Genomic DNA, 16,957 nt, shown 5'->3' on the forward strand with positions numbered 1-16,957 from the left:
CTTCACCGTTGACGTTGAGACTGGTGTTTTGCGGGTACTATTTAATGAAGCTACCAGTTGAGGACTTGTGAGGCATCTGTTTCTCAAACTAGGCACTCTAATGTACAGTACTTGTCCTCTTGCTCAGTTGTGCACCGGGGCCTCCCACTCCTCTTTCTCTTCTGATTAGAGACAGTTTGCGCTGTTCTGTGAAGGGAGTCGTACACAGCGTTGTACGAGATCTTCAGTTTCTTGGCAATTTCTCGCATGGAATAGCCTTCATTTCTCAGAACAAGAATCGACTGACGAGTTTCAGAAGAAAGTTATTTGTTTCTATCCATTTTGAGCCTGTAATCGAACCCACAAATGCTGATGCTCCAGATACTCAACTAGTCTAAAGAAGGCCAGTTGTATTGCTTCTTTAATCAGGACAACAGTTGTCAGCTGTGCTAACATAATTGCAAAAGGGTTATCTAATGATCAATTAGCCTTTTAAAATAACATACTTGGATTAGCTAACGCAACATGCTATTGGAACACAGGAGTGATGGTTTCTGATAATGGGCCTCTGTAGATATTCCATAAAACAATCAGTCATTTCCAGCTACAATAGTCATTTCCAACATTAACAATGTCTACACTGTATTTCTGATCAATTTGATGTTATTTTAATGGACTTTTTTTTTTCTTTGCTTTTCTTTCAAAAACAAGGACATTTCTAAGTGACCCCGAACTTCTGAACGGTAGTGTAAGTATTCAGACCCTTCGCTATGAGACTCGAAATTGAGCTTAGGTGCATCCTGTTTCCATTTACCCTCCTTTTGATGTTTCTACAACTTGATTGGAGTCCACCTGTTGTAAGTTCAATAGATTGGACATGTTTTGGAAAGGCACCCCCATCACTACTGAAAATCCATAAATCCATAAATCCATAAATCCATAAATCGATAAATCCATAATTAAACCTCTAAGTTTTGTTTTTCATTTCAGGTAAATTGCCTTTTTTGAATTGTCCTTCTTTTGCCAAACAATGGCTTGGTGCTGCTCACTGATTGGCTGTAGTGACTTTGAAATGTGTCCATAGTTTCAGTTACAGTATGTGATTGAAGCAAACCTCTTAAGGATCGGACCCTTTTTTTCCCTTCAATTTTCGCCTAAAATCACATACCCAAATCTAACTGCCTGTAGCTCAGGACCGCAAACAAGGATATGCATATTCTTGGTACCATTTGAAAGGAAACACTTTGAAGTTTGTGGAAATGTGTAATTAATGTAGGAGAATATAACACATTAGATCTGGTAAAAAGATAATTGTATTCAGGTTCCTCCTGTTTCTGTTCGCAACATGATTTCAAATCTGTTTGCTAAACGCACTGCTGAATTGAAAATGGTTTATGGATTTTCAATTAGATTTATTAGACCCAAATGGAATAATTTTGGCCCTACCAGACAGTTACAATAACAATACTTAAACCAAGCAACGGAGGGCACTTCTCGAACGCGTACTCCGTTTGTACATGCATCAATGCAAACGTCAATGGAAAGTAGGCAAAGAAATTTGACGCAACAATGTAAAAAATTACTAACATTTGCTTTAAATTAATGGCGGACGTTATTTAAGCTGAAGGGAGAGAAAATACACTCCGACATGTTGCCAAGTTATACTATCTGATTAGCTACATTACTACGATTCACATATAGCTAGCTGATAGTTATGAAGTAAAACATTTGCTTTGTGTATCTTGATTCATCTCTATTGGCCCAGAAGAAGGAAGGTTCGGTGAATGTGCCAGTCCATACTAAGTCAACAGGGCTAACTGGCTAGCTTGCTAGCCATGAAGAATTGTTAACTAGCTACCAACGAACAATTGACATCAACCTTGTTTTAGGTAATTTTTCCCTGTTTAGCTAGCTAGCTGGCTAGCTAGATTACGATTCACATATATCTAGCTGATTATTATCAAGTTAAACGTTTTTCTTACTGTATAATGTTGTTTAGTCTCTATTGTTGCCATTGTCCTGGCTGATGGATGGGTCAGTGAATGGGGAGGTGCATCGTGAGGTAATTACATGTTTTATGTGCTCTCCACACTCTCGTCCGCACAGGAACACAAATGAACGTCCTCGGGGGAACACACTTGGAGCATGAGAGTGTGAAGCACGGTAGAATGCATATGGAGAAACACCCCCTGTCTTGTGGAAGACATTGTACTGACAAAAGAAAACTAAGCATTTGCCATTCAAATATGTCATTTTACATGACCAGACTCAATCCATCTGAGCTTCTCACATGCTCTCTAACACAGAAGTATACAAAATACGTTGTTTTGCTGTAGATATTATGACATAGCACAGATCTAGAATCTCACTGATTGGCTGTAGAGACAACTTTTCCTCCCGAACATCTATCAATATTCCAAATGTCAAATTTTCACTCAAATCTACTAATTCTTAAATCTACCCAGTAACACAGACCCTGTCCTGTGGAAGACTATGTCCTGACAAAAATAAAGCATTTGACATTACAATATAGATATTTTTAAATAACTTAATTGTTTGTAAAATATAAAAGATATGGATTGAAATGGGATATAATGATGTCAAGTTAAACACAATTATATGCATTTAATCTGGATAATCGTAATAAAATGTTCATTATTTGGACCCACATTTTTTTAATATACATATTGTATATACCGTAAATGTACATACATACATTGAGAGATAAATAGGACATAAACTCAACCAGGTTTGGTTGGTTAGCTGTTCACAGTGATCAAGGTATTTTTGTTTTATTTTATTTTATTATTTTATTAATTTTAGTTTTGGATTCATCAGACAGTTTCCAATGTCGCCAATAAACGCTCCAATCCACGCCTCTTCCCTCCCTCCTTGCAAATTGCAAATTCTAGCCAATCACAAAAATTCCTGAACCAGACACTGTGGTCCAATTGGAAAAATCCATATGTTTTCTGCCAGCCAATTAGAAACTCTCACTGCAGTACACATGTGTGTCCTTCAAGGGGAGCCAAAGAGCACAGAGAAACAAACACCTGCCATAACATTCATTCTATCTTAGTGAGGTTCACTGAGAAACTTTTGCCAGATGAATATTTTGGTCAGGTCATTGAAAGGAAAACAAAGTGAGAACCACCTTTTTGGTCCTCACTTCCAAAAATGAACACACACACACACAGACAGATAGACGGACGGCCTCTCCTTTTAACATTGTCTGTTATTCAGACTTGTTGGTGTTTTTGAAAGGTTGTTTATCTCTGAATTTGGCAGGTTTGAATTGACTTGGTAAGTTTGTCTGTCTGTCTGTCTGTCTGTCTGTCTGTCTGTCTGTCTGTCTGTCTGTCTGTCTGTCTGTCTGTCTGTCTGTCTGTCTGTCTGTCTGTCTGTCTGTCTGTCTGTCTGTCTGTCTGTCTGTCTGTCTGTCTGTCTGTCTGTCTGTCTGTCTGTCTGTCTGTCTGTCTGTCTGTCTGTCTGTGTGTGTGTGTGTGTGTGTGTGTTCATTTTTGGAAGAAAACTTATCAGAAAAGGTGGTTCTCAGTTTGTTTTCCTTTCCGTCCGTCCGTCTCACTTTGGACCGACCGACCGACCGACCGACCGACCGACCGACCGACCGCTACACTGCCAAGTGGCTGGAATGTTCTCCACTGAGTCATCTCCAGCCGAAAACACTTCCAATGCCTCCAGATTCAGAGACAGTTTGGAAAGGAAAAACAGAAACTGTAAACATAAGATTTAGAGAGTCCAACTCCCCTCATCCCACACTTCCTCCTCTACCCTGCGTTATATTGGCGAATGTGCCGAAGAATAAACTGTACGAGCTCCGTTCGAGACTGTCCTATAGGACGGGACATTATGACTTGTAACATCCTCTGCTTCTCAGGGTCATGGTTGAACAAGGACATATATAATATACAGGACATCTAGCTGGTGTTTCTATGCATTGGCAGGACAAAACGGCAGAGTCCGGTAAGATGATTGTTAATTTCTTCAGAAAACATGTTGATCTGACTGTGATCTGACAATGGTGTCTGTGGTCTGACAGTGAATGCACTAACGGAGGAGGGGTCAATGTCAGTGATGGCATAATCGACTACTCTTGTCCCAGGAGTTGAGCAGTAAGTAAACTGACCTAAAGAGTCCCTTCTGATTCGACCATTAAGCATTGTGCTCACAACAGAACACATAACCTCTTTATTGACAGTTCTGGCAGCGTACAGCAGCAACCAATCACAAACCTGTCGCCACGGGAATCTACCATGCCACACAGTCAGCCCAGTTAGAACCCTGTGATGTCATAATAGATCATTTCAGTGATGTCATAATAGTCTCTGTGATGTGGTGGGTGGTTTGTGTCTCTTTATTAACGACAGCAAACGCTAATATTAAGGAAGTCTGGAGGTTCTGTTCGGCTGAGTTAGAATAGCTCATGATAAGCTGTAGACCATACTATTAACCAAGAGAGTATTCATCTGTATTTTTTTGCTGTCTATTTACCACCACAAGCCAATGCTGGCACAAAGACTGCATTCAACGAGCTGTATACGGCCATAAGCAAACAAGACAATGTTCTTCCAGCTATTCTGGGCGACTGTTTGCTCTCCGTAGTCGATGTGATTAGACCTTTAAACATTACCAGGATGTGTACTCAGAGCATGCACTGACCAACTGGCAAGTGGCTTCATTGACATTTTCAAACTCTCTCTGACCCAGTCTGTAATACCTACACGTTTCATGCAAACCACCATAGTCCCCTGTTGCCTAAGAACACTAAGGCAACCTGTCTAAATGACTACCACGCCGTAGCACTCACATCTGGAGACATGAAGAGCTTTGAAATGCTGGTCATGGCTCACATCAACACCATTATCCCAGAAACTCTAGACCCACTCCAATTTGCATACCACGCCGACAGATGCAAAGATGATGCAATCTCTATTGCACTCCACACTGCCCTTTCCCACCTGGACAGAAGGAACACCTATGTGAGAATGCTATTCATTGACTACATTTCTGCGTTCAACACCAGAGTGCCTTCCAAGTTCGTCACTAAGTTAAGGACCCTGGGACTGAACACCTCCCTCCACAACTGGATCATGGACCTTCTGTCAGACTGCCCCCCAGGTGGTGAGGGTAGGCAACAACACATCCACCACCCTGACCCTCAACACGGGGGTCCTTCAGGGGTGCGTGCTCAGTCCCCTCCTGTACTCCCTGTTCACCCATGACAATCTGGCCGCTCATGACTTCAACATCATTAAGTTTGCCAACAACACAACGGTGATAGGCCTGATCACCGACGACGGTAAGATCTGAGATCTGGCTGTGTGGACAACAACCTCTCCCTCAACGTGGGCAAGACAAAGGAGTTTATCATTTACTACAGGAAATGGAGAACATGTCACATCGACAGGCTGTAGTGGGGCGGGTCGGGAGCTTTAAGGTCCTCGGTGTCCACATCACTAAGGACCTATCATGGTCCAAACACAGCAACAGCTCTTCCCCCTTAGGAGGCTGAAATTATTTGGTATGGGTCCTCAGATCCTCAAATAGTTCTACAGCTGCACCATTGAGAGCATCTTCACTGGCTGCATCACCGCCTGGTATGGCAACTGCTTGGCATCCGACCGCAAGGCGCTACAGATGGTAGTGTATACGGCCCAGTACATCACTGGGGCCGAGCTCCCTGCCTTCAAGGACCTCTATACCAGGTGTTAATATGATTGCAAATGGGTTTAATAATGATCAATTAGCATTTTAAAATGATAAATCTCAGATGAACTAACCCAGCGTGCCATTGGAACACAGGAGTGATGGTTGCTGATTATGGGCCTCTGTAAGCCTATGTAGATATTCCATTAAAAAATCAGCCGTTTCCAGCTACAATAGTCATTTACAACATTAACAATGTCTACACTGTATTTCTGATTAATTTGATGTTATTTTAATGGACAAAATATTGGCTTAACCAAACTTTCTGTTCCCTGAACCGGTTCCAACCGCTGGTCTTAAGTTTTTGTTAGGTATCAGGACAATAAAGCCTATGCAAATGCCTGTTTTGCATACCACATAGATAGACTTTCATAAAAGTGCATTCTGGGATGACACTGTATAGCCTAGGCTACTATTCGACTTTGTGTGGGGATAGGAAGAGGGTGTCCATTTTATTTTGTCTCACCTAGAGCAGAATATTGTACAGGACTGGGCCTAGAGAAGAAGACTTTCCACTACACAGGAATGGTAAAGCCCCCTTTTCTGATTCTAACAGCAGACCAATAAGTCTACTGTCGGCTCTTAGCAAACATTTGGAAATAATTGTGTTTGAATCAAATACAATGCTATTTCTCTATGAATAAATGAACAATAGGCTTTCAGCCTGTAGAGAAGGGCATTCTACATGTACTGCACTGACACAAATGACTGATGATTGGCCTTTGATATCATTGACCATAACCTGTTAGCAGAAAAACGTGTGTGTTATTGTTGTACACCCTCTGTTGTATCATGGATCAAAAGCTATCTATCTAACAGAACACAGGGGTTTTTTCTTCAATGGAAGCCTCTCTAATGTAATACATGTAAAGTGTGGAATTCCACAAGGAAGCTGTCTTGGCCCTTTATTGTTTTCTATTTTTAATAATGATTTACAATGAGCTTTTAACAAAGCCTGTGTGTCTATCTAGGCTTGTGATTCAACACTGTACTTATCGGCGGCCACAGATAGTGAAATCACTGCAACTCTAAACAAAGACTTGCAGTTAGTTTCAGAATGGTGGCCAGCAATAAACTAGTTCTGAATATATCTAAGATTAAGAGCATAGTTTTTGGTACAAATCCTTCCTTAAACTCTAGACCTAAGCTAGATCTGGTTATGAAAAATGTGTCTATAGAACAAGTTGAGGAAACTAAACTTCTCAGTGTCAACTTAAACTGTAAATTGTCATGGTCAAGGCATTTCGATTAAATTGTTTTCTAGATAGGGGAGAGGCCTGTCTTGCTCACTATTCTCAGAACTCCCTGCCATCTCAAATCACTCAAACAAGCAGCAACATTAGCTTATAAAAACTGATAAAACATCACAATGCCTCTGACCTAAATAGCTGTAGCATCTCCCTCCCTCCCTCACATCGGATGTTTGGGTTAAAGTTCAAGATAAGGTGTTGCCTTGGCAACGGGACATAAGGGGCCTGCTCAGAGAAAGCATTCGTAAGCAAAGCCTCCGTAGAGTAAGAAGGTATTGCTCCATATGATATAATAGTGTGGTCGTCTTACTGATGTTAGTCATTAGAGGGAAGTTTTATTGAAGTGTATGAAGGTTTATTCTTATCTTGTATGTGACTGGTGGTAGATGCTACTGGGGTGTGAGTGTGGTGGTGCTGCAGGGAATGAAAATGGAAAAAAAAAACACAACTCGTCCAGTTTCGTCCAAAGGCAGCACACTGTACCTTAGCTAACCCTTTATGGTCGGTACACTGTAACACATTACACTGTACCTTAGCTAACCCTTTATGGTCGGTACACTGTAACACATTACACTGTACCTTAGCTAACCCTTTATGGTCGGTACACTGTAACACATTACACTGTACCTTAGCTAACCCTTTATGGCCGGTACACTGTAACACATTACACTGTACCTTAGCTAACCCTTTATGGTCGGTACACTGTAACACATTACACTGTACCTTAGCTAACCCTTTATGGTCGGTACACTGTAACACATTACACTGTACCTTAGCTAACCCTTTATGGTCGGTACACTGTAACACATTACACTGTACCTTAGCTAACCCTTTATGGTCGGTACACTGTAACACATTACACTGTACCTTAGCTAACCCTTTATGGTCGGTACACTGTAACACAGATTGTTCTGAAATCGTTTCTGTTCTTACAAATGGATAAGTTTAACATTCTTGCAACATTATTTTGCTGAAATATAATTTAATCTCTGAGAAATTAACCTAAAATTGATTGCCCAAAATTCATAGGATTCATAAAACATTGAATACATATAGTACCTAACATCCAATTTGGCCCAAACTTTTTCTAACGATGACTTAGACATGAGGAATCCAAAGAAATGATCAAAAGCCACACATGGAGCCCACCACAAATGTTTGGTTTAGTTCATTTCTATTCAGTAGAAAGGGCGAAGGACGTATGTGAAACCCATCTGATCTTAATGATGACTGAGTGGAGTGATGGAGCTCTAAAAAAATCCACACGTAGCTAAAGTGAAGGATTCAGTTGAAACTTTAGCGGGGAGGAAACTCCAACACATTTGGAAACTCCAACACGGTTGGAAACTCCAACACGGTTGGAAACTCCAACACGGTTGGAAACTCCATCACGGTTGGAAACTACAACACATTTGGAAACTCCAACACGGTTGGAAACTCCAACACGGTTGGAAACTCCATCACGGTTGGAAACTACAACACATTTGGAAACTCCAACACGGTTGGAAACTACAACACGGTTGGAAACTACAACACGGTTGGAAACTACAACACGGTTGGAAACTCCATCACATTTGGAAACTCCATCACATTTGCTGAGGTGAAGGATTCAGTCGAAGGATGGGAGGAAACTCCGTATTTAGCCATTTATGAGCTGAATGGCTCAGTTGGGGCGGCAGGTAGCCTAGTGGTTAGAGTGGAGGGGCGGAAGGTAGCCTAGTGGTTAGAGTGGAGGTGCGGAAGGTAGCCTAGTGGTTAGAGTGGAGGGGCGGCAGGTAGCCTAGTGGTTAGAGTGGAGGGGCGGCAGGTAGCCTAGTGGTTAGGGTGGAGGGGCGGCAGGGTAGCCTAGTGGTTAGAGTGTAGGGGCGGCAGGTAGTCTAGTGGTTAGAGTGGAGGGGCGGCAGGTAGCCTAGTGGTTAGAGTGGAGGGCCGGAAGGTAGCCTAGTGGTTAGAGTGGAGGGGCGGCAGGGTAGCCTAGTGGTTAGAGTGGAGGGGCGGCAGGGTAGCCTAGTGGTTAGAGTGGAGGGGCGACAGGTAGCCTAGTGGTTAGAGTGGAGGGGCGGAAGGCAGCCTAGTGGTTAGAGTGGAGGGGCAGAAGGTAGCCTAGTGGTTAGAGTGGAGGGGCGGAAGGTAGCCTAGCGGTTAGAGTGGAGGGGCGGAAGGTAGCCTAGTGGTTAGAGTGGAGGGGCGGAAGGTAGCCTAGTGGTTAGAGTGGAGGGGCGGAAGGTAGCCTAGTGGTTAGAGTGGAGGGGCGGCAGGTAGCCTAGTGGTTAGAGTGGAGGGGCAGAAGGTAGCCTAGTGGTTAGAGTGGAGGGGCGGAAGGTAGCCTAGCGGTTAGAGTGGAGGGGCGGAAGGTAGCCTAGTGGTTAGAGTGGAGGGGCGGCAGGTAGCCTAGTGGTTAGAGAGGAGGGGCGGAAGGTAGCCTAGTGGTTAGAGTGGAGGGGCGGAAGGTAGCCTAGTGGTTAGAGTGGAGGGGCGGAAGGTAGCCTAGTGGTTAGAGTGGAGGGGCGGCAGGTAGCCTAGTGGTTAGAGTGGAGGGGCGGCAGGTAGCCTAGTGGTTAGAGTGGAGGGGCGGCAGGTAGCCTAGTGGTTAGAGTGAAGGGGCGGCAGGTAGCCTAGTGGTTAGAGCGTTGGACTTGTAACTGAAAGGTTGCAAGATCAAATCCCAGAGCTGACAAGGTAAAAACCTGTTGTTCTGCCCCTGAAAAAGGCAGTTAACCCACTATTCTTAGGCTGTCATTGAAAATAAGAATGTGTTCTCAACTGACTTGTTAAATAAAGGTAAAATAAAAGCTGTGGTTAGCTGGAGGAATTGTTGCATTTCCATTGTCATTTTTGTTACACTTGCTGCATTCAGTAGCATCTATGAATCACATTATTATGAACAGTATTGATGTCAAACGGGACAACCAAGGTGGTTCCTAATGTGTTGAGATTCTCACTGTAGTAAACAGAACAGCTGGTTGTGAGAGATTAGCATCAGAACCTGCAATTGTAGACGTTATTTAAGAGCAACAAATGGCAATACTTCTTACAAAAACAAGTAGTGATGAAGTCAATCTCTCCTCTACTTTGAGCCATGAGAGATTGACATGCATATGATTAATATTAGCTGTATGTCTAAATTAAGGGCCAGCCGTGCTGCCCTGTTCTGAGCCAATTGTAATTTTCCCTCTTTGTCCCTCTTTGTGGCACCTGACCACACGACTGGGCAGTAGTCCAAGTGCAACACAACTAGGGCATGTAGGACCTGCCTTGTTGATAGTGCTGTTAAGAATGCAGAGCAGCGCTTATTATGGACAGACTTCTCCCCATCTTAGCTACTGTTGTATCAATATGTTTTGACCATGACAGGTTACAATCCAGGGTTATTCCAAGCAGTTTAGTCTCTTCAACTTGCTCAATTTCCACATTTTTTCATTTCAAGATTTAGTTGAGGTTTAGGTTTTAGTGAATGATTTGTCCCAAATACAATGATTTTAGTTTTTTAAATATGTCAGACTAACTTATTTCTTACCACCCATTCTGAAACTGACTTCATCTCTTTGTGAAGTGTTGCAATGACTGTGGTAGTTGACCTGTATAGTGTTGAGTCATCCTCATACATAGACACACAGGCTTTACTCAGAGCCAGTGGCAGGTCGTTAGTAAACATTGAAAAAAGTAAAGGGCCTGGACAGCTGCCCTGGGGAATTCCTGTTCCTACTTGGATTATGTTGGTGAGGCTTCCATTAAAGACACCCTCTGTGTTCTGTTAGACAGGTAACTCTTTATCCGCAGTATAGCAGGGGGCGTAAAGCCATTCAACATATGTTTTTACAGCAGTATACTATGATCGATAATGTCGAAAGCCGCACTGAAGTCTAACAAAACAGCTTCCACAATAATTTTATTGTCAGTTTCTCTCAGCCAATCATCAGTCATTTGTGTTTGTATAAATGTGCTGGAAGTTTGTTGTTAATTTATTTACAGTTTGAGTGTTTGTTGAAGCTCGTTCCAGTCGCTAGCTGCAGCGAACTGAAAAGACGAGCGACCCAGGGATATGTGTGCTTTGTTGACCTTTAACAGTATGTGACTGGCAAAACGGTGTTGTATGTGGAGGATGAGGGCTGCAGGGAAAGAACGCCTACCCACTCGAGAGCACCCTTACCTGCCTGTCTCTAAATTATGTCTCCATAATCTAGCATGGGTAGGATGGTCATCTGAATCAGGGTTAGCTTGGCAGCTGGGGTGAAAGAGGAGCGATTACAATAGAGGAAAACAAGTCTAGATTTAACTTTAGCATGCAGCTTTGATATGTGCTGAGAGAAGGACTGTGTACCGTCGAGCCATCCTCTCAAGTACTTGTATGCGGTGACTACCTCAAGCTCTAAACCTTCAGAGGTAGTAATCACACCTGTGGGAAGAGGGGCATTCTTCCTACCAAACCACGTGACCTTTGTTTTGGAGGTATTCAGAACAAGGTTAATGGCAGAGAAAGCTTATTGGACACTAAGAAAGCTTTGTTGTAGAGCATTTAACACAAAATCCGGGGAGGGGCCAGCTGAGTAGAAGACTGTATCATCTGCATATAAATCGATAAGAGAGCTTCCTACTGCCTGAGCTATGTTGTTGATGTAAATTGAGAAGAACCTAGGATCGAGCCTTGGGGTACTCCCTTTGTGACAGGCAGTGGCTGAGACAGCAGATGTTCTGACATTATACACTTCGCTCTTTGAGAGAGGTAGTTAGCAAACTTGACCAAAGACCCCTCAGAGACACCAATACTCCTTAGCCGGCCCAAAAGAATGGAATGGTCTACCGTATCAAAGCTTTGGCCAAGTCAATAAAAATAGCAGCACAACATTGCTTAGAATCAAGGGCAATAGTGACATGATTGAGGACCTTCAAGGTTGCAGTGACACATCCATAACCTGAAAAGATTGCATACCAGAAAGAATACTGTAGTCATCAAGAAAGCCAGTCAGTTGATTATTACGTTTTTCCAACACTTTTGATAAACAGGGCAAAATAGAAATATACCTGTAACAGTTAGGATCAGATTGATCTCCCCCTTTCAATAAAATACGGACCTTGGCTGCTTTCCAAGCTGTGGGAACCTTCCCAGAGAGGAGAGACTGGTTAAAAATGGTCAGAGATAGGCTTGGCATTGATAGGGGCAGCAACCTTGAAGAAGAAAGGGTCTATTAGTAACTGAAGTAAGTCATTTCATAAATCTATCAAGTGTAGAGTCTTGTTGCTCCTCATTACAAACCACAGACCAGCTAATATTTTTTTACATCATCAACATCGGAATACATTTCCTAGATATTGCTTTTATTTTATGATCAATACATCTGATTGATTTGGATACTGCTTTACAGCAGATTTCTGCAGTATTAGTAAAGATGTGATCAATACATGTTGATGATTTAATTCCTGTGCTGTTTGTAACTACCCTGGTAGGTTGACTGATAACCTGATCCAGGTGGCAGGCAATGGTTACAGTTTGACAGTTTTTCTTGGATGAGCAGCCAGTCAATATTTAGGTCAGTCAGAAAATATACTTCTCTGTTGATATCACATACATTATCAAGCATTTCACATATATTACCCAGATACTGACTGTTAGCACTCGGTGGTCTATAGCACCTTCCCACCAGAATGGGCTTTAGGTGAGGCAGATGAACCTGTAGCCATATTACTTCAACAGTATTTAGGATCCGCAATTGTAACAGTAAGCAACTGAATGTAGCCATTATTATGAGTACATTTTGCATGGATTGCTAAGGCATAAGAATATGAAAGTGTGTATTCTTAATAAAAATGTACACTGAACAAAAATATAAAAGAAACATGCAACAATTTGAAATGTTTTTACTGAGTTAATATAAAGGAAATCGGTCCATTTAAATAAATTCACAAGGCCCTAATCTATGAATGTCACATGACGGGGAATACAGATACGCCTCTGTTGGTCATAGATACCTTCAGTTTTCGTTGGATCAGAAAACCGGTCAGTATCTGGTGTGATGGTAAGCAGCCATGCTGGGCTGTGATTGGTTGACAGTCTGCCAGGCTGGCCTGTGATTGGTTGATTGTTGATAACAGATATATATATATATACAGTGCCTTGCGAAAGTATTCGGCCCCCTTGAACTTTGCGATCTTTTGCCACATTTCAGGCTTCAAACATAAAGATATAAAACTGTATTTTTTTGTGAAGAATCAACAACAAGTGGGACACAATCATGAAGTGGAACGACATTTATTGGATATTTCAAACTTTTTTAACAAATCAAAAACTGAAAAATTGGGCGTGCAAAATTATTCAGCCCCTTTACTTTCAGTGCAGCAAACTCTCTCCAGAAGTTCAGTGAGGATCTCTGAATGATCCAATGTTGACCTAAATGACTAATGATGATAAATACAATCCACCTGTGTGTAATCAAGTCTCTGTATAAATGCACCTGCACTGTGATAGTCTCAGAGGTCCGTTAAAAGCGCAGAGAGCATCATGAAGAACAAGGAACACACCAGGCAGGTCCGAGATACTGTTGTGAAGAAGTTTAAAGCCGGATTTGGATACAAAAAGATTTCCCAAGCTTTAAACATCCCAAGGAGCACTGTGCAAGCGATAATATTGAAATGGAAGGAGTATCAGACCACTGCAAATCTACCAAGACCTGGCCGTCCCTCTAAACTTTCAGCTCATACAAGGAGAAGACTGATCAGAGATGCAGCCAAGAGGCCCATGATCACTCTGGATGAACTGCAGAGATCTACAGCTGAGGTGGGAGACTCTGTCCATAGGACAACAATCAGTCGTATATTGCACAAATCTGGCCTTTATGGAAGAGTGGCAAGAAGAAAGCCATTTCTTAAAGATATCCATAAAAAGTGTCGTTTAAAGTTTGCCACAAGCCACCTGGGAGACACACCAAACATGTGGAAGAAGGTGCTCTGGTCAGATGAAACCAAAATTGAACTTTTTGGCAACAATGCAAAACGTTATGTTTGGCGTAAAAGCAACACAGCTCATCACCCTGAACACACCATCCCTGTGATTGGTTGACAGTCTGCCAGGCTGGCCTGTGATTGGTTGATTGTTGATAACAGATATATATTTTTTTAAAGGACAGGGGCGTGAATCAGAAAACCAGTCAGTATTTGGTGTGACCACCATTCGCTTCATTCAGTGTGACACATCTTCTTCACATAGAGTTGATCAGGCTGTTGATTTGTGGCCTGTGGAATGTGTGAAGTTTCAGGATATTGGCGGGAACTGAAACACGCTGTCGTACACGTCAATCCAGAGCATCCCAAACATGCTCAGTATGAGACATGTCTGGTGAGTATGCAGGACATGGGAGAACTGGGATATTTTCAGCTTCCAGGAATTGTGTACCTCAGGATCTTGACACAGTATCTCTGTGCATTCAAACTGACATCGATAAAATGCAATTGTGTTCGACATCTGAAAGCTTATGCCTGCCAAAACCATAACCCCACCGCCACCATGGGGGCACTCTGTCCACAACTTTGACATCAGCAAACCACTCGCCCACATGATGCTATCTTCCTGGTACAGTTGAAACCGGAATTAATCCTTGAAGAGCACATTTCTCCAGCATGCCAGTGGCCATCGAATGTGAACTTTTGCCCACTGAAGTCAGTTACGATGACGAACTGCACACAGGTCAAAAACCTGGTGAGGATGACGAATATGCAGATGAACTTCCCTGAGACGGTTTCTTACGGTTTGTGCAGAAATGGTTTGGCTGTGCAAACCCACACCTTTCATCACCTGTCTGGGTGGCTGGTCTCAGACGATCCCACAGGTGAAGAAGCTGGATGTAAAGGTCCTGGGCTGGTGTGGTTACACACGGTCCGCTGTTGTGAGGCCGGTTGGACGTACTGCCAAATTCTCTAAAACGACATTGGAGGCAGCTTATGGTAGAGAAATCAACATTAAATACTCTGGCTACAGCTCTGATGGACATTCCTGCAGTCAACATGCCAATTGCACTCTCCCTCAAAACTTGAGACATCTGTGGCATTGTGTTATGTGACAAAACGGCACGTTTTAGAGTGGCCTTTTATTGTCCCCAGGCACAAGGTGCACCTGTGTAATGATCATGTTATTTTAATCAGCTTATTGATATGCCACACCTGTCAGGTGGATGGATTATCTTCGCAATGGAGAAATGCTCACTAAGAAGGATGTAAACACATTTGTGCACAACATTTGAGAGAAATAAGCTTTTAATATGTATATAAATTATTTTTTCTGCACATGAAACATTGGACCAATGATTTACATGTTGCGTTTATATTTTTGCTCAGTCTACCACAGTATAATTCACAATAACCACAAATCAAATCAAATCAAATCAAATTTATTTATATAGCCCTTCGTACATCAGCTGATATCTCAAAGTGCTGTACAGAAACCCAGCCTAAAACCCCAAACAGCAAGCAATGCAGGTGTAGAAGCACGGTGGCTAGGAAAAACTCCCTAGAAAGGCCAAAACCTAGGAAGAAACCTAGAGAGGAACCAGGCTATGTGGGGTGGCCAGTCCTCTTCTGGCTGTGCCGGGTGGAGATTATAACAGAACATGGCCAAGATGTTCAAATGTTCATAAATGACCAGCATGGTCGAATAATAGTAAGGCAGAACAGTGGAAACTGGAGCAGCAGCATGGCCAGGTGGACTGGGGACAGCAAGGAGTCATCATGTCAGGTAGTCCTGGGGCATGGTCCTAGGGCTCAGGTCCTCTGAGAGAGAGAAAGAAAGAGAGAATTAGAGAGAGCATATGTGGGGTGGCCAGTCCTCTTCTGGCTGTGCCGGGTGGAGATTATAACAGAACATGGCCAAGATGTTCAAATGTTCATAAATGACCAGCATGGTCGAATAATAGTAAGGCAGAACAGTTGAAACTGGAGCAGCAGCATGGCCAGGTGGACTGGGGACAGCAAGGAGTCATCAAGTCAGGTAGTCCTGGGGCATGGTCCTAGGGCTCAGGTCAGTTGAAACTGGAGCAGCAGCATGGCCAGGTGGACTGGGGACAGCAAGGAGTCATCATGTCAGGTAGTCCTGGGGCATGGTCCTAGGGCTCAGGTCCTCCGAGAGAGAGAAAGAAAGAGAGAAGGAGAAAATTAGAGAACGCACACTTAGATTCACACAGGACAGCGAATAGGACAGGAGAAGTACTCCAGATATAACAAACTGACCCTAGCCCCCCGACACGTAAACTACTGCAGCATAAATACTGGAGGCTGACACAAAACCTAGCAGTCAAACAGGGAAATGGTGCCAATCATTTTCCCACCATTCATTGGTTCAGTGTTTCTAAAATCCCTCATGGGAAAAATTAATGGTGGAAAACAATGGGTACCATTTCACTGTTTGACCGCAAGGTTTTCTGGGTATTATGACACCTCCACTGTGTTGCTCTATTGCCTTTTTTTATATCTAATTTATGTAGTTCCATACCTGTCTATTAAAGTTATGTATTATATAATTTTACATAGTTCTGTCCTTCAGCTGTAATTGCCTATTAATGTGTTATGTTATGTTTTATGTATAAGGTGTTCCCTTGGCAACAGGATATCAGAGGCCTGCTCAGAGAAAGCATTCGTATGCAAAGCCTCCGTAGAGTAAGAAGGTATGGCTCCATATGATATAATAGTGTGGTCGTCTTACTGATGTTAGTCATTAGAGCAACGTTTTATTGAAGTGTATGAAGGTTTATTCTTATCTTGTATGTGACTGGTGGTAGATGCTACTGGGGTGTGAGTGTGGTGCGGGGAAATGAAAATGGATACGCAAATCAAGAACTCCGTTTAGAGAACAGGAGGAAAAATCCATATCAAGGGGACTTTACTCATTTTATTAATGTACAAAGTCCGCGCACCATACTTTAGCGAACCCTTATGGGCTGTAGATTATAACTCGTTACACTAATACCGCAGTTAAATGAACCCTTCGTGACTGTAAAAGGGTAGCACGGAAAATGTTT

The 16,957-nt window shown here is 42.7% G+C and overlaps 1 protein-coding gene across 1 annotated transcript in view; it reads right to left on the minus strand.

Annotated features, from left to right (window-relative positions):
* LOC112237566 (acyl-CoA Delta-6 desaturase-like) overlaps positions 1-16,957 on the minus strand; it is an 83,041-nt gene that overhangs the window by 20,991 nt on the left and 45,093 nt on the right. The window lies entirely within an intron of this gene.

The sequence above is a fragment of the Oncorhynchus tshawytscha genome, linkage group LG01, assembly GCF_018296145.1.
Source record: "Oncorhynchus tshawytscha isolate Ot180627B linkage group LG01, Otsh_v2.0, whole genome shotgun sequence".
In the NCBI taxonomy this organism is placed as follows: Eukaryota; Metazoa; Chordata; class Actinopteri; order Salmoniformes; family Salmonidae; genus Oncorhynchus; species Oncorhynchus tshawytscha.